We start from the raw sequence: 19722 nt of genomic DNA on the forward strand, positions 1-19722 counted from the left end.
CACAAAGCCTAACCATATCACATCGCTATTAATTGCTTTTCAGATGGGTAATTCACAAATATTTTCTCCCATTCTGTGGGTTTTCTCTTCACTTTGTTTCCTTCACTTTAAAAAAGCTTTCTGACTTGCTGTAATTCCATTTGTTCATGTTTGCTTTGGTTGTCTGTGCTTATGGGGCATTATTTAAGAAATTTTTGCTCAAACCATGCCCTAAAGGGTTTCCCCAGTGTTTTCTTGTAAAATTTTGATGGTTTGAGGTGTTAGGTTTAAGTTTTTAATTTATTTTAATTTGATTTTTGTATGTGGCAAGAAATAGGGTTCTAGTTTCACTCTTCTGCCTATGGCTTGCCAGTTTTCCCAGCCCTATTTATTACAGAAACTGTCTTATTTTTTCTTGTATGTTATCAACACTTTTGTTCAAAATAAGTTTAGTTTAGCTGTATGAGTTTGTTTCTAAGTTCTCTATTTCATTCCATTTGTCTTTATGTCTTTTTATTCTAGTGTCATGCTGTTTTAATTACTATAGCTTGATATTATAATTTAAAACCAGGTAATGGGATTCCTCCAGTTTTGGTTTATATACTCAGAATAGCTTTGACTATTATAGTGTTTTGTGGTTCCATATATATTTCAGATTTTTTTTCTATTTCTATGAGGAATGTCATTGTTATTTTGATAGAGATGGCATGAAAAGTATAGATTGCTTTGGATCGCATGGACATTTTTAAAAATACTGATTCTTCCAATCTGTGAACATAGATATAACTTTCCATTTTTTTGTCTTCTCTTTCTTTTATCAGTGTTTTACATTTTTAATTGTTGAGAACTTTTATTTCTTTGGTAAATTCCCACACATTTTGTTTTATTTGTGGCTATTGCAAATAGGATTACTTTTTTGAATTCTTTTCCAGTTTGTTGACTGCTGGCATATAGAAATCCTACTGATTTGTACATGTTGATTTTGTATTATGCAAATTTACTCAAGTTATTACTTCTAATAGTTTTTTGATGGATATATTAGGCCATTCTCACATTGCTGTAAAAATAATCGGTGACTAGTTAATTTATAAAGGAAATAGGTTTCATTGGCTCATGGTTCTACAGGCTGTACAGAAAGCATAGCACTGGCTTCTGCTTCTGGTGAAGCCTCTGACAACTGACAATCAAGGTGAAAAATAAATCCGGTGCTTGCAAATCACATGGTAAGTGCAAGGGCAGGGGGGAAATGCTACGCACTTGTAGATAACCAGCTCTCATGAAAACTTACTATTGTGAGAATGGCACCAAAGGAAATGATGCCAAACTGTTCATGGAAATCCTGCCCTCATGATTCAATCACCTCCCCACTAGGCCCACTTCCAACATTGAGGATTACATTTCAATGTAAGATTTTGGTGGGAACACACACCTAAACTATATCATTTTGACCCTGGCCATTCCAAATCTCATATCCTTCTCATATTTCAAAATACAATCATGACATCCCAATAATCCCCAAAGTCTTAACTCATTTCAGCCTTAACTCAAAAGTCAAAAGTCTCATGTAAGACAAAGCTAGTTTATTCCTCCTATAAGCCTGTAAAATAAAAAACAAATTAAGTACTTCCAAGATAAAAATGGGGCATAGGCATTGGGTAAATACTCCTATTCTAAAAGGAAGAAATCAGCCAAAAGAAAGAGGCCACAGGACCCATGCAAGTCTGAAACCCAGAAGGGGAGTTATTGAATTTTAAGGCTCTAAAATAATTATTTTTGACTCTATGTCCCATTTCCAGGGCACACTAATGCCTTGGGACGTTTAGACCTTGTGGCTTTGCATGGTTCAGCCCCCACAGCTGCTCTCATGGGCTGGTATTGTGTGCCTCTGGCTGGTTTTGTGTGCTTCTGGCTTTTCCAGGTGCAAAGTGCAAGCTGTAGCTAGATCTACCATTCTGGGGTCTGGAGGACAGTGATCCTCTCCTCACAGGTCTACTAGGCCATGCCCCAGTAGGCAGCCCACATGGGGACTGTAACCCTACATTTCTTCTCTACATTGTTTTAGTAGAGGTTCTTCATAAGGGCTCCACCCCTGCAGCATGCTTCTGCCTGCACACCCTGGCTTTTTTATACATTATTTGAAGTAAAGGTGGAGGCTCCCAAGTCTCAGCTCTTGCATTTTGTACACTCACAGGCCTAACATCATATGAAAGCTACCAAGGCTTATAGCTTGCACCCTCTGAAGCAGTGACTGGAGTTGTAACTGGGCCAATTTGTGCTACACCTGGAGCTGGAGCAGTGGCCAGGATGCAGGGAGCCATGTTCTAAGGCTACCCAAGGCAGCAGTTCCTGGGCCTGATCCCAGAAACTATTCTCTTCTTTTAGGCCTCAGGGTCTGTGATGGGGGGCTGCCTTTTAGATTTCTAAAATGCCTTCAATTCCTCTTTCCCATTGTCTTGGCTATCAACACTTGCTTTTTTTTTTTAAGTTATACAAATATCTCTAACAAGTGATTGCTCCACAGCCTGCTCGAGTTCCTCTCTTGTAAAAGCTTTTTATTTTTCTGCCACATGACTGGGCTGCAAAGTTTTTAAGCTTTTACGCTATGCTTCCCTTGCAAGTAAAAATAAATTACAAGTTACTTTTTTTTGCTCCAACGTGTGAGCTAGGTTGTTAGAAGCAGCCAGGCCACATCTTGAACGCTTTGGTGCTTAGACATTTTTCCAACAGAAACCCTAAATCATCGCTTTCAAATTTAAACTTTTATATATCCCTAGGGCATGACAAAAATTCAGCCAACCACTTTGCTAAGACAACATGAATGACCTTTGCTTCGGTCCTAATTTTCTAATTTTCATCTGAGATCTCCTCAGCTCAGCCTTCACTGTCCAGGTCACTATCAGCATTTTGGTCACAGCCATTCAAAGTTAAGAAAATCTCAACTTTCCCTCATTTTTCTGTCTTATTCTGAGTCCTACAAACTCTTCCAACCTCTGCCTGTTTACCCAACTACAAAGCTGATTCCACATTTTCAGGTATTCTTATAACAATTTTCCACTCCTTTGTGCCAATTTTCTGTATTAAGCTTTTTTCCCATCACTATAAATACCTGAGACTGGGCAATTTATTTTTTAAAAAGGTGGTTTAAGTGGCTCATGATTCTACAGGCTGTAGAGAAGACACAGCACTGGCATGCACTTCTGGGAAGGCCCCTGGAAGTTTACAGTCATGGCAAAAATTGAAGCAGAATCTTGCACATCACAGGGCAAAAAGCAGGAGCAAAAAACAGAGGGGCGAGTTGTTACACACTTTTAAATAACCAGGTCTTATGGGAACTCACTCACTATCATGAAGATAGTACCAAGTGGGATGGTGCTAAGCCATTTATGAGTAATCCACCCCAATGGTTAAATCACCTTTCACCTGGCCCACCTCCAACATGGAGAATTACATTTAAATATGAGATTTGGGAGGGGACACACGTTCAAACCCTATCAGAGGAGTCTTTATGTTTTTCCAAATATAAGATTATATCACTGGCAAAAACAATAATTTGACTTCTTTTCCAACTGGGGTGCCTTTTATTGCTTTCTCTTGTCTGATTGCTCCAGATAGGACTTTCAGAATTATGTTGAATAACAGTGGTAAAAGTGGATATTCTTGTCATCTTCCAGAGTTTAGAGGAAAGGCTTTTAGTTTTTCCCTACTTAGTATGATACTAGCTGTGGGTCTGTCATATATGACTTTTATTATGTTGAGATATGTTCATTCCATACCCAGTTTTCAAAGGGTTTATTATTAAAGAATATTAAATTTTATCAAATACTTTTTTAGCATAATGGAAAAGATTACATGGATTTTGTCCTTCTTTTTTTTGAGATGAAGTCTTCCTCTGTCACCCAGGCTGGAGTGCAATGGCATGGTCTCAGCTCACTGCAACCTCTGCCTCCCGGGTTCAAGCGATTCTCCTGCCTCAGCCTTCCAAGTAGCTGGGATTACAGGTGCCCACCACTGCACCCGGCTAATTTTTGTATTTTTAGTAGACATGGGGTTTTGCCATGTTGGCCAGGCTGGTTTTGAACTCCTGAACTCAGGTGATCCGCCTACCTAGGCTTCCAAAAGTGCTGGGATTACAGGTGTGAGCCACTGCGCCTGGCCCCTTCATTCTGTCTATATGATATATCACATTGACTGATTTGCATGTTGAACCATCCTTGTATCTCTGGGATAAATTCCACTTGGTCATTATGAATTACCTATTTATGTATTGTTTAATTGCATTTACTAGGTTTTTTGCAAATTTTTGCATCAATATTCTCAAATATGGGCCTGCAGTTTGCTTTTTAAATGTGTCTTTGTCTTGTTTTCATATCACTGTAATACCAGTCTCAAAGAATGAGTTTGGAAATGTTCTTTCCTTCTCTATTTTTCAGTCTGGTCCTATAGACATTTTTTTATTATGGCTTTAATTTTGTTACTTGTTATTGGTCTGTTCAGGTTTTGGATTTTTTCCTAGTTCACTCTTGGTAAGTTGTGTGTGTCTAAGAATTAATTTCCTCTAGGTTTTCTAATTTGTTGGCATACAATTACTTATAGTAGCCACTAATGATCTTTTGATTTTCTGAAACGTTACTTGTAAAGTCTCCTTTTTCACCTTTGATTTTATTAATTTGTATCTTTGTTTTTTAGCTAGCCTGTCTAAATATTTGTCAATTGTTTTACTGTTCAAAAAATCAACTTTTTGTTTCATTGATCTTTTGCATTGTTTTCTTCATTTTATTTCTGCTCTAATTTTTATTATTTCTTTTCTTCTAATTTTGAGTTTTGTTTGGCCTTTTTATTCTAGTGAATTAAGATGTATTGTTAGGTTATTTATTTGCAGCTTTTCTGATTTTTATATAGGCACTTACAGTTATAAATTTTGCACAGCAAAAGAAACTACCATCAGAGTGAACAGGCAACCTACAAAATGGGAGAAAATTTTCGCAACCTACTCATCTGACAAAGGGCTAATATCCAGAATCTACAATGAACTCAAACAAATTTACAAGAAAAAAACAAACAACCCCATCAAAAAGTGGGCAAAGGACATGAACAGACACTTCTCAAAAGAAGACATTTATGCAGCCAAAAGACACATGAAAAAATGCTCGTCATCACTGGCCATCAGAGAAATGCAAATCAAAACCACAATGAGATACCATCTCACACCAGTTAGAATGGCAATCATTAAAAAGTCAGGAAACAACAGGTGCTGGAGAGGATGGGGAGAAATAGGAACACTTTTACACTGTTGGTGGGACTGTAAACTAGTTCAACCATTGTGGAAGTCAGTGGGGTGATTCCTCAGGGATCTAGAACTAGAAATACCATTTGACCCATCCATCCCATTACTGGGTATATACCCAAAGGACTATAAATCATGCTGCTATAAAGACACACGCACACGTATGTTTATTGCGGCTCTATTCACAATAGCAAAGACTTGGAACCAACCCAAATGTCCAACGATGATAGACTGGATTAAGAAAATGTGGCACATATACACCATGGAATACTATGCAGCCATAAAAAATGATGAGTTCATGTCCTTTGTAGGGACATGGATGAAATTGGAAATCATCATTCTCAGTAAACTATCGCAAGGACAAAAAACCAAACACCGCATATTCTCACTCATAGGTGGGAATTGAACAATGAGATCACATGGACACAGGAAGGGGAACATCACACTCTGGGGACTGTTGTGGGGTGGGGGGAGGGATAGCACTGGGAGATATACCTAATGCTAGATGACGAGTTAGTGGGTGCAGCGCACCAGCATGGCACATGTATACATATGTAACTAACCTGCACAATGTGCACATGTACCCTAAAACTTAAAGTATAATAATAAAAGAAAAAAAATAAATTTTCCTTTTATAATAGTACCTCTTTTACCATATTCCACAGGTTTTGCTACGCTATGTTTCTATTATTTGTTTCAAGAAGTTTTTCCATTTTCTTTTTAACATTTTTATTGACCTACTGATCATTCAAGAGCATATTGTTTAATGTCCAAGTGTTTGTATAGTTTCTGAAATTCATTTTTTAATCGATTTCTAGTTTGTTCCATTGTGGTCAGAGAAAATGCTTGAAATTACTTCAGATTTTTTTAATGTTTTTAGACTTGTTACTTAACATATGGTCTATCCTTGAAAATAACCCATGTGCAGAGAAGAATGTGTATTCTGCAGCTGTTGGATGAAATTTTCTGTAAATATCTATTAGTTTCATTTGTTATACAGTGCAGATTAAGTCTGATATTTCTTTGCTGATTTTCTGTCTGGAAGGTCTATCCAATGACTAAAGTAGGGTGTCGAAGTGTTCAGCCATTATTGTATTGATGTCTCTTTCTTTAGCTCTTATAGTACTTGCTCCGTTTATCTAGGTGCTTTAGTGTTGGGTGCATATATATTTCCAATTATATCCTCTTGAAGAATTGATCTCTTTATTATTATATAATGACCTTCTTAATATCTTCCTACAGTCTTTTGTTGAAATCTATTTTTGTCTGGTATAAGTAAAGCTATTTCTGCTCTTTTTTGGTTTCTATTGGCATGGAATAACTTTTTCCATCGTCTTATTTTCAGTCTAAATGTATCTTTATACGTAAAGTATTTTTTTTTGCAGGTCACAGATTATTGTCTTGCTTCTCTATCCATTCATCCACTATTTGTCTTTTGATTGGAGTATTTTGTTCATGTACATTCAATGTTATTATTGATAAGCACTTACTCCTGCCATTTTGTTACTTTTCTGATTAACTTTTGTCCTCTCATCGTTTTCTTTCTTCCTGTCTTCCTTTTAGTGAAGGTGATTTATCTTTTAATATTATCTAATTTATTGCTTTTTACTTTTTGTACATCTGTGGTATGCTTTTTGATTTAAAATTATCATGAGGCTTGAATATAATATCTTATAACACATCATTTTAGACTGTGGACAATTTAACATTGATTGCATAAACAAAGAAACAAGCAAAGCAACTAATAAAAACTCTACACTTTAACTCCATTGCCATTCTTTTAAACTTTTTGTTGTTTCTCTTCCTTCCCTATTTTACTGTCTATGTCTTGGAAATATGTTGTAGTTATTTTTTACTGGTTTATTGTTTACTCTATTTGAGATTTTTGCACACCATAATTACCATGTTATAATATTCTGTGTTTTTCCATGTGCTATTACTAGTTGAGTTCTGTACCTTCAGATGACTTCTTATTGCTCACTCACTTTTTTTCTTTCAGGCTAAGAACTCCCTTTAGCATTTCTTGTAGGACAGGTCTGGTGTTAATGGAATACCTCAGTTTTTCTTTGTCGGAAAAAGTTCTCATTTCTCTGTCAAGTTTAAAGGACTTTTTGCCAAATGCATTATTCTAAAGTAAAAGTCTTTTTTTTCTTCAGCTTTTTTAATATGTCATGCCACTCTCTCAGCCTGTAAATTTTCCCCTGAAAAGTCTGCTGTCAGATGTATTGGAGTTCCACTGAATGTTATTTGTGTCTCTTCTCTCGCTGCTTTTAGAATCATTTCTTTATCCTTAACCTTTGGGAATTCAGTTAAGTGCCTTGAGGTGGTCTTCTTTGGGTTAAATCTGCTTGATGTTCTGTAACTTTCTTGTACTTGAATGTTGATATCGAATGTTGGGGAATTGTTTAATATTATTTAATATTATTTCTTTAAATAAATGTTTAATTTTTTTTTTTTGACGGAGTCTCACTCTGTAGCCCAGGCTGGAGTGCAATGGCGCAATCTCAGCTCACTGCAAGCTCTGCCTCCTGGGTTCACGCCATTCTCCTGCCTCAGCCTCCCAAGGAGCTGGGACTACAGGCACCCACCACCACGCCCAGCTAATTTCTTTTTGTATTTTTAGTAGAGACGGGGTTTCACCGTGTTAGCCAGGATGGTCTTGATTTCCTGACCTTGTGATCCGCCCACCTCGGCCTCCCAAAGTGCTGGGATTACAGGCGTGAGCCACTGCACCGGGCCAATAAATGTTTAACTCTTATCTCTTTTTCTACCACCTCTTTAAGGCCAATAACTCTTAGATTCCTATTTTGAGGCTATTTTTTAGATTCTGTAGGCATGCTTTATTTTTTATTCTCTTTTGTCTCCTCTGACTTTGTCTTTTCAAATAGTCTGACTTCAAGTTCACTAAATCTATCTTCTCCTTGATCAATTTTTTTAAGTAACTCTGATGCATTCTTCAGTATGATAATTGCATTTTAACTTCAGAATTTCTGCTTTATTCTTTTTATTTAAATCTTATCGTTAAATTTATCTGATAGAATTTTGAATTCCTTCTCTGTGTTACATTGAATTTCTTTGAATTACCTCAACCAGCTATTTCGGATTTCCTGTATGAAAGGTCACATATCTCTATTTTTCCAGGATTTGCCCCTGGTGCCTTATTTAGCTTGTTTGGTGAGGTCATGTTTTCCTGGATGGCCTTGATACTTATAGATGTTCTTCACAGTCTGGGCTTGTTGGTGCCCATTATTTTTGGGAACACTTTCCAGGTGTTCAAAGAGACTTAGGTCCCAAGCCCAATACACAGTAGCAAACACGTAGAGGTACTGCTTTGGTGGCCTTGGATTAACATCAAGAAAAATTCTCTTGATTTTTCAAGTAGAGATCTTGTTCTCCTCCCTTTCTTTCTCTGAAACCAGCAGTCTCTCTTTCTGTGCTGAGGCATGTGGAGCTGGAGTTGGGGTAACATAAGCACCCCTGAGGCCACGACCACTGAGACTGTGCTGGTTCACAGTTGAAGTAGGCACAGAACTTGGTCTCACCCAAGGCCCACTGTAACCACAACTTGGCTACCATATAAGTTTATTCAAAGCCCTAGCCCTAGCCCTAGCCCAAACCCCAAACCCTAACCCTAGCCCTAGCCCAAGCCTTAGCCCTAACCCTTACCCTAACCCTAACCCCTAACCCCTAACCCCCAACCCCAACCGTTAACCCTTAACCATGACCCCTAACCACTGACCCCAACCCTAACCCTTAACCCTAACCCTTAACCCCTAACCCTAACTCTAAAACCCTAACCCCAACCCCAACACTAACCCCTCACCCTCACCCTAACCCTTAACCCTAACACTAACCATCTAACCCTTCTCCATAACCTAAACCTAACCATTACCCCAACCCTAAATCAAACTCTAAGCAAATCCTAACACACTAGGCACACAAGAACAGAGGTGTGCATATTCATTCTGTCATACTTATGTTTGCACTTCCTCTCACACATACACATCAACACACTCACATATGCGTACCTCTACACATACTGAAATGTCATCTGATTTGTGACCCAAAGAACTCTCAACTAAGAAATAAATGAAAAGTTGCTTACACTGACTAATACTGAAGGAAGTGCCAATTAAAAGAATATTAAAATATCTTTGCCTGCCTGTGTGCAGGCTGGGTGTGGTGGCTCCTGCCTATAATCGCAGCACTTTGGGAGCAGAAGTGAGTGGATCACTTGAGGCCAGAAGCTTGAGACCAGCCTGGTCAACATGAGGAAACCCCCATCTCCACTAAAAAAAAAAAAAAAATAGTTGGGCACGTTGGCACGCACCTGTGTTCCCAGCTACTTGGAAGGCTGAGGCCTAAAAATCGTTTGAACCCGGGAGTCGGAGGTTGCTATAAGCCAAGACTGCGCCACTGCACTCCACCCTGGGCAACAGAGCAAGAACCTGTCTCAAGAAAAGGACTGATATTTACTGTTGACAAAGGCTACAGGCGCTCTCTTGCTAACCCTAAACCCTGACTTTGACCAGACCTCATCATACTCTTCCCCGCAATTCCTCAGGTATGTTTTCTTTCTGCTAATTTTTTCCCCTAAACTTCTAATACTTAATATGCTAAATAGTAAACCAACCCATACCCAATCCCATCCCCAATTTAATACTAAACCACACTAGGACTTCACATCACAAGAACAGAAAGGTACAGATCAATGCCTAGTATAATTATTCAATTAATAATGCTCAAGAGGCCAGGTGCAGTGGCTCACACCTGAAATCCCAGCACTTTGGGAAGCCAAGGCGGACAGATTACCTGAGGTCAGGAGTTTGAGACCCGTCTTGCCAACATGGTGAAACCCTGTCTCTACTAAAAATACAAAAATTAGCCAGGTGTGGTGGCGGGAGCCTGTAATCCTAGCTACTCAGGTGGCTGAGGCAGGAGAATCGCTTAAACCTGGGAGCCAGAGGTTGCAGTGAGCTGAGATCGCGCCATTGCACTCCAGCATGGGCGACAAGAGTGAGACTCTGTCTCAAAAAAAATTTTTTTAAAAATGCTCAAGAAAATAATTGTAATTTCATACTAGCACGTATTTTGAGGATTACACAACATGATCACTACATCCTTTTCTCAGAAAATCAAGCTGGTTTGGCATACTAAAGCCATCACTGCAAATAAATATCAAGTAAACAGAATAAAGAAGGAACCCACATACTAATTTCAATAGATGCAGGAAGTACTTTAAACAAAGTCAACACCATTTCATCATAAAAACACCCAACAAACCAGGGATAGGAATTTTCTAAACACCACAATCGGACTTCAGCACCATCTCCATTGTCAGGGCCCAGTGCTTTACTCCTAAGATCAGGACCAAGGCGCCAATGCTCATTTTCATCACTGTATTCAACACTGTATGGGAAGTTCCATCCACAACAAATAGGAGAGAAAAGGAAGTAAAGAGAACCTATATGTGTTTGGAAGCAGTAAAAACGGCTACTCACAGATCACAGGAGCTATCTTATGTACAGAAATATCATGACAAACCCCCAAAACATTATTAAAACTAGTAAACTACAACACAAAATTACAACACAAAATGTCGATACACAGTAATCTGCTATATTTCCAGACACTAGCAACAAACAACATGAGAATGTAATTATGAAAACCATTCCAGACTGGGGGTGGTGGCTTACACCTGTAATACCAGCACTTTGAGATGCTGAGGTGGGAAGATCTTTTGAACCCAGGAGTTTCAGGCCAGTCCGGCCAACACAGGAAAACTCTCTCTCTACAAATAACTTAAAAATTAGCTAGGTGTGATGGTGCATATCTGTAGTCCTAGTTACTCGGGTGACAGAGGAGAGAGGATTGCTTGAGCCCAGGAGGTTTAGGCTGCAATAAGCCACGTTCGCACCACTGCACTCCAACCTGACCAACAGGGCAAAACCATGCCTTGAAAAAGAAAGAAAAAGAAATTACATTTTAAAAAATCAACAGGCTGGACATGGTAGCTGACACCTGTAATCCCAATGCTTTGGGAGGACAAGAGAGGAGGATCACTTGAGAACAGGAGTTTGAGGCCAGCTTGGGCAGGACAGCAAGACCCTACCTGTACAAAAAATCAAAAAATTTGCCAGATGTGGTGGTGCATACCTGTAGTCCCAGCTACTTGGAGGCTGAGGCGGGAGGATCACTTGAGCCCCGGAGATAGAGGCTGAAGTGAGCCATGATTGTGCCACAGCACTCCAGCCTGGGAGACAAGAGTGAGACCCTGTCTCAAAAAAATAAAAATAAAGCAATTGCTCATAGAAATATGGGTTTATTTCTGAACTCAAAATTCAGTTCCATTGATTTATTCAATTGATTGTACCAGAATCATGTTGATTTTATTACTGTTGCTTTGTAGTAAGATTTGAAATTGGGAAATGTGAGCCTGAGTTGTTGTTGTTGTTGTTTTGACACTATTTTGGCTATTCTGCATCCCTTGAAATTTCATATAAATGACAGGATCAGCCTGTTGATTTCTGCCAAAAGGATGTGGGGATTGTAACAGGAACCACAAAGAATCTGTAGGTGGCTTTGTGTAGTACTGCCACCTTAAGAATTATTAAGTCTTCTAGTTCATGAATATGAGGCGTCTTTAAATTTATGTAAGCTTTCGTGAATTTACTTCAGCAATGTTTTGAAATTTTCCATGTACAAGTTATTTTCTTGTTTTTTGTTTTTTTTTTTCCAGAAACGGAGTCTCACTCTGTCACCCAGGGTGGAGTGCAGTGGCAAGATCTCGGCTCACTGCAACCTCTGCCTCCTGGGTTCAAGCAATTCTCCTGCCTCAGCCTCCCAAGTAGCTAGGATTACATGCACATGCCACCATGCCCGGCTAATGTTTTGTATTTTTAGTACAGACGGGGTTTCACCGTGTTAGCCAGGATGGTATCGATCTCCTGATCTCATGGATCCACCCGCCTTGGCCTCCCAAAGTGCTGGGATTACAGGCGTGAGCCACCATGCCCAGCCTCATGTACAAGTCTTGTACCTTGGTTAAATTTATTCCAAAGAATATTATTACTGTTGATTGTTTTTTGAGAGAGTCTCACACTGTCACCCAGGCTGGAATGCAGTGCCACAATCCTAGCTCTTCAGCATCAATCTCCTGGGCTCAAAAGATCCTCCCACCTCAGTCTCTAGAGTAACTGGAACTACATATGTGTGCAAGCACAACCAGTTAACTTTTTAATATTTCTGTAGGGACGGTGTCTGGCTATGGTGCCCAGCTTTCATTCTAAAATTTTTAAAAATTCTAAAATTTTAGCCATGAATCAGGCATAATTACTGTGATGGTTAATTTTAGGTGTCAACTTTACTAGATTAAGGGATACACAGAGAGCTGTTAAAGCACTATGTGTGGGTATGTCTGTGAGGGTGTTTTCAGAAGAGGTATCATACTGGTATAACATATCACGGCATATCGTAATACTGATATGACACCCACAAGACTGCTGTGACACCCAGAAGACTGATGTGAAGCCCACAAGATTCATGACACTCCTAAGACTCATATGACACCCATAATACTGATACGACACCTGTAAGGCTGACATGACACTCATAAGACTGATGGGACACCTGCAATACTGATATGATGCACACAATACAGATATGACACCCGAAATACTGATATGACACCCACAGTACTGCTACGACACCCCTAAGACTCAACGTGACACCCTCAATACTGATACGACACCTGTAAGGCTGACATGACACTCGTAAGACTGATGGGACACCTGCAATACTGATATGATGCACACAATACAGATATGACACCCAAAATACTGATATGACACCCACAATACTGCTATGACACCCCTAAGACTCATGGGACACCCTCAATACTGATATTGCAGCCGCAATACTGATACAGCATCCAGACTCTCACCGGGGTGCTTGGTACACAGCTTCCACTGACCTGAATTTGGACTGGGTTTGGCCTCTATAGTGAAGTTTGATGTCGTCTCTGCTTTATTGCCATGGTATTACTGTGGTTGCTTGTAATTTACTTTACAGTAATTTCATACTTCTAGGAATCTTGCAATAGCAGTGTAAGGTGTAACTTATCCCTTCTCCTAGATTCCTCAGCAGTTACAGCAACTCCACACAAAACACTCCAGTGTATTTTACCAAAGCAAAGACAGCCTCCCAGCTAACCACCACGTAACTCCCAAATCAGGAAATACAAGGTCTCTACCTGACAATCCAATCCAGAGACCCATTTCACTTCACTGCCTGCCCCAACTGGGAGAAAGGGTCTCTTTCCATTTGGATTGGGTTTTCCTTTTTCTGGAATGTTCCTGAGCTGTCCCTCAGTTTCACAACTTTGGCAGATAACACCAAGCTGGGTCTGCCCTGTGTTTCCTCCTGAGCAGATGCAGACCCTGCATTCCCAGGGGAAACACCTCAGCCCAATGCTTGCTCTCCTCAGTGCAACCCACCAGAAAGAGCACAATCCACCTGCCCACAACTGGTGATCTCAACTTTATAATGGCAAAATTCTCATTTTCAAACCGAAGGTTCATAATGTCACTCTCTGATTTAACTTTTACAATGGGTTCCCACTGACCTTAGAACAAGGACCACAGGACTGACCATGACCTCCACACACTGTGTGCTCCTGCATGCTGCCCTTTCCAAGGCATTCAGCTCCAATGCCCTGCAGTCTCGTATGCTCTCTCTTACGGGGACACAGCAGCCTCCTGGGTGTCTCGAGTATTTAATGCATGTTCCCTCAAGCCATTCACCCAATGTCCACCCTTAGCAAATTGTCTAAGACATTGTCCAGCAAAATCCTTAAAGTCACTGCAGGTGTGGTATCTAACAGTAGTAAAGTTAATAATGTGGTTTTTCTAAGAACAAAACATAATTATTTCTTAGATAATCTGCAAGAATCACCCGTAATTTGTAGATCAAGGAAATAATAGTTTAATGGAACCAAAGTCCATGTATGAGATAATTAGGAAAGAAAAACGAAATCTCAGTGTTGAACAAAAGGCAAATGGCACAACTAATTACTGAAATTTAATAAGAACACACTGGGCCGGGCATGGTGGCTCATGCCTGTAATCCCAGCACTTTGCGGGGGTCTGAGGCCAGCCTGGGCAACATGGCAAAACCTCATCTCTACAAAAAAAACAAAAATTAGCTGAGCACGGTTGTATATACCTGTAGTCCCAGCTACTCGGGAGGCTGAAGCGGGAGGATGGCTTGAGCCCGGGAGGATGCAGTGAGCCGAGATGGTGCCAGAGGACTCCAGCCTGGGCAATCGGGCCAGACCTTAGAAACACTCTCCTCCTGACTCTTCAGGGAGCCAGACAGAGAATTCTCTCTCTTCTGCTGCCTCCTAAATAAAAGCTTAAAAACACCTAAATAAAAGCTTTGTCTGGGAAACTTGCTCATCCTCATGTCAATTTCTATTACTGGAGAGTCAAGAAACTCTGGTCAGTAACAAATACCACCGACAGCTCGTTCCTGCAAAACGTGTTGCATTAAGCAGGAATTATTTTAAAATAATTAAAGCTTGTCATTGGGTCATAAGAAATTGTTTAATATAACAATTCCCTCAATTGAAAACAAGATAAACTAAGAAGTATATTTTTAAAATATTATTGATGGAAACAAATAGCAGAAATACATAGGATTAAGAATTCTGTTGAAAACTAGAAGGAGATAAATTAGAAGTCAAATAAGAGAAGCTTATTGGCCAGGCACAGTGGCTCATGCCTGTAATCACAGTACTTTGGGAGGCTGAGGCGGGCGGATCAGCTGAGGTCAGGAGTTTGAGAACGGCATGGCCAACATGGCGAAACCCAGTATCTACTAAAAATACAGTAATCAGCCGGGCATGGTGGCACAGACCTGTAATCCCAGCTACTCAAGAGGCTGAGGACGAATTGCTTGAACACAGGAGGCGGAGGCTGCAGTCAGCCGAGATCTCCACTGCGCCACTGCACTCCAGCTTGGGAGACTGAGCAAAACCCCGTCTCAAAAAATAAAAAATAAAAAAAAGGAGAAACTTATTGAATCAAACTGGAAACTGAGAGAAAATGGGTGATTTCCTAGTAAAAATACACATTAACAAAATGGACTCTAAAATAAGGAAAATTTAAATACACCAATTAGCATAGAAAAGCTTGGAGTGACCCTTAGAGATCCCCATTAAAAAAGGACCCCAGGGGCAGGGCATGGTGGCTCAGGCCTGTAATCCCAACACTTTGGGAGGACAAGGCAGGCAGATCACTTGAGGTAAGGAGTTTGAGACCAGGCTTGTCAACATGGTGAAACCCCACCTCTACTAAAAACACACAAAAAATAACCCGGGCATCATGGCACACACTTGTAGTCCCAGCTACTTCGGAGGCTGAGGCAGGAGAATCGCTTGAGTCCAGGAAGGGGAGGTTGCAGTGAGCGGAGATCGCACCACTACACCCTAGCCTGGGCAACAGAGTGAGACTGCATCTCAAAAAAAAAAAAAAGAAAAAGAAAAATACCACAGGGCCGGGCGCAGTAGCTCACACCTGTAATCCCCAGCACTTTGGGGAGGCCGAGAGGGGGGGATCACCTGAGGTCAGGAGTCGAGACAAGCCTGACCAATATGGTGAAACCCCATCTCTACTAAAAATACAACATTAGCCGCATGCCTGTAATCCCAGCTACTTGGGAGGCTGAGGCAGAAGAATCGTTTGAACCCAGGAGTCAGAGGTTGCAGTGAGCCGAGATCTCACCATTGCACTCCAGCCTGGGAAAAAAGAGTGAAAATCTGTCTCAAAAAAAAAGTAGGGGAGACCTTAGGCTGGGTGCAGTGGCTCATGCCTGTAATACCAGCACTTTGGGAGGCTGATGTGTAAGGATCACTTGAGCCCAGGAGTTCAAGACAAACCTGAGCGACGTAAAGATCCTGCTTAAATTAGCAGTGCATGGTGGCTGCTGCCTATAGTCCAAGCTACTTGGGAGGCTGAGGCAGGAGGATTGCTGGAGTCCAGGAGGTCGAGGCTGCATTAAGCCATGATCACACCACTGCACTCCAGCCTGGGTGATAGAGCAAGACTTTCTCTCTTAAAAAAATAAAATAAATTCAATCAATAAAAATGTAAAGGCTAGGTGCAGTGGCTCACGCCTATAATCCCAATAATTTGGGAGGCAGAGGCAGGTGGATCACTTGAGGTCAGGAGTTACAGATCAGCCTGACCAACATGGTGAAACCCCATCTCTACTAAAAATACAAAATTAGCCAGCATTCTGGTGCACACCTGTATTCCCAGCTACTCAGGAGGCTGAGGTAGGAGAATTGCTTGAACCCAGGAGGAAGAGGTTGCAGTGAGCCAAGATCGGGACATTGCACTTTAGCCTGGGCAACAGGAGTTAAACTCCGTCTTAAAAAAAAACAAAAAAATTTTTTTTAATTAAAAAAAAAAAAAAAAAAGCAGCCAGGCGTGGTGGCTCAGGCCTGCCTGCAATCCCAGCACTTTGGGAGGCCGAGGCGGGTGGATCACTTGAGGTCAGGAGTTCGAGACCAGCCTGGCCAACATGGTGAAACCCCACCTCTATTAAAAATACAAAATTAGCCCAGCGTGGTGATGCAGGCCTGTAATCCCAGCTACTCAGGAGGCTGATGCAGGAGAAGTGCTTGAACCCGGGAGACGGAGGTTGCAGTGAGCTGAGATCGCGCCACTGCAGTCCAGCCTGGGCGACAAAGTGAGACTCCATGTCAAAAAAAAGAGGCTGGGCTCAGTGGCTCACGCGTGTAATCCCAACACTTTGGGAGGCCAAGGCGGGTGGATCACGAGGTCAGAAGTTCAAGACCAGCCAGTCCAAGATGGGGAAACCCCATCTCTACTAAAAATACAAAAAAATTAGCTGGGCCTTGTGGCAGGCGCCTGTAATCCCAGCTCTTTGGGAGGCTGAGACAGAGAACTGCTTCAACCTGGGAGGTGGAGGTTACAGTGAGCTGAGATCACGCCACTGCACTCCAGCCTGGGAGACAGAGCTAGACTCCATCTCAAAAAAAAAAAAACACAAGAAAAAAAAAGATACGAAAAGACACTGCACGGCCATACGGGTTTACAGCTCAGTATTAAGTAACCTTAACGAAATCTGATTTTATTTAAAATGGTCAAGGCCAAGGAAAAAAAAAGATAAGTGACTTTCTTCAATTAATTTTATGGTATCATGTCAAACCTTGATATAGTTAATACATTTCAACTAACTTAGGATGAGAATGTTTATAAAACAGACGTCATTTTATGTACCATTACAAATACACTGTAAATTAAACAGACTTTCTCGACAAAAGAAAAACTGTTGTTGACAAGTTCACTTCCATTAGACGCACACAATGGTTTTTTTGGTTTTGTTTTCATTTGTTTGTGTTTTTTGAGACAAGGTCTCGCTCTGTTGCCCAGGACTTGAGTGCAGTGGCATGAGCATGATAATGTGCCTACTTTTCCATTTTCCTGTGTTGTTTCCACTATGTTAACAAATGAGCCTGAAAACACGGAGCACTGACCAGGCGAGGTGGCTCACGCCTGTAATCCCAGCACTTTGGGAGGCCGAGGTGGGTGGATCACCTGATGAGGTTGGGAGTTCGAGACCAGCCTGACCAACATGGAGAAACCCCGTCTCTACTAAAAATACAAAATTAGCCAGGCGTGCTGGCGCATGCCTGTAGTCCCAGCTACTCGAGAGGCTGAGGCAGGAGAATCGCTTGAACCCGGGAGGCGGAGGTTGCAGTGAGCCGAGATCGCGCCATTGCACGCCAACCTGGGAAACGAGCGAAAGTCCGTCTCGAAAGAAACAAAACAAAACAAAAAATGAGCACTGATCCCGGGGTGCCTGTTTCCTCGACCTCAGGCTGTGGCGCCTGCCAGTCCCCAACATCCCCACCGCCCGACGGCGTCTCCGCTTTCCTTCTCCTCTCCCGGTACCAGGGTCTCTCCCCAGAAACAAACTCGCATTCGTAACCGGCATCTTGGCCTTGCGCTGGGGGTGACTCGCCCAAGCCGCCATGAAGGGACGCTTGCACAAAGTGAAGTCCAGGTACAAACAGCCCGACGGGAAACGCGGCCGCGCTCGCTCCGCTGCACTCGCAGCGCGGGCAGGAAGCGTTTTACTCACCTTTGCCTCGGCGGCCCCAGGTGTCCCGGAGCTGCAGCAAGTCTCCTAGTCCTCACACCGGACGCGGCCCCAGGTGTCCCAAGCCCCGGCCCCTCCGGGGTGGGTCCTGAGGAGAGGAAGCTCCGTCCTCACAGTGGACCCCCCAGGACGCCGCCGTGCGGATCGGACACCGTTCGCGCGCGCCGCCCTCCGGGTTTGGCAGGGCCGGGCGCCCCCTCGCGGCAGCTCTGAGGAATCTCTGAAAATCAGCGCCTTGATTTTTTCCAGGCCTTGATTTTGGAAATTTCAACTTAACTGGAGCCCGCCATCCCGTGCCTTGACCGCAACGCATGGAGATAGCAATCAAAGAAGATGGCCAGTTCACGCCTGTAATCCCAGCACTTTGGGAGGCCGAGTCGGGCGGATCACTTGAGGTCAGGAAATCGAGACCATTCTGGCCAACATGGTAAAACCCCATCTCTACTAAAAATACAAAAATCATCTGGGCGTGGTGGCACACGCCTGTAGTCCCAGCTACTCTGGAGGCTGAGGCAGGAGAATCCCTTGAACCCAGGAGGCGGAGGTTGCAGTGAGCCGAGATCACGCCACTGCACTCCAGCCTGGCGACAGAGCGAGACTCAATATCAAAAAAAAAAAAGAAAAAAATAAATAAAAAGAAAGAAGGAAAGAAGAAGGAAGAAAGGAAGGGGAAGGGGAAGGGAGAAGGAAGTTAAGAAGAGACTCCAGGCCAGGTGCAGTGGCTCACGCCTGTAATCCCAGTACTGCGGAAGACTGAGGTGTAAGGATCACTTGAGCCCAGGAGTTCAAGACAAATCTGAGCAACGTAAAGATCCTGTTGTCTGTGCCAACATTTTGTTTTGTTTTGTTTTGTTTTGAGACGGAGTTTCACTCTTATTGCCCAGGCTGGAGTGCAATGGCGCGATCTTGGCTCACTGCAACCTCCACCTCCAGGGTTCAAACAATTCTCCTGCCTCAGCCTCCCGAGTAGCTGGGATTACAGGCGCGCACCACCATGCATGGCTAATTTTTGTATTTTTAGTAGAGACCGGGTTTTGCCATGTTGACCAAGCTGGTCTCAAACTCCTGACCTCAGGTGATCCCCCCACCAAGGCCTCCCGAAGTCATTCACGCCTGGGATTACAGGCGTGAACCACCGCGCCCGGCCAATTTTTTTTTTTTTTTTAATTAGCTGTGCATGGTGGCTGGTGCCTATACTCCTAACTACTTGGGAGGCTGAGGCCGGAGGATTGCTGGAGCCCAGGAGACCGAGGCTGCAGTGAGCTGTGATC

The sequence above is a fragment of the Pan paniscus genome, chromosome 11 (genome assembly GCF_029289425.2).
Source record: "Pan paniscus chromosome 11, NHGRI_mPanPan1-v2.0_pri, whole genome shotgun sequence".
In the NCBI taxonomy this organism is placed as follows: Eukaryota; Metazoa; Chordata; class Mammalia; order Primates; family Hominidae; genus Pan; species Pan paniscus.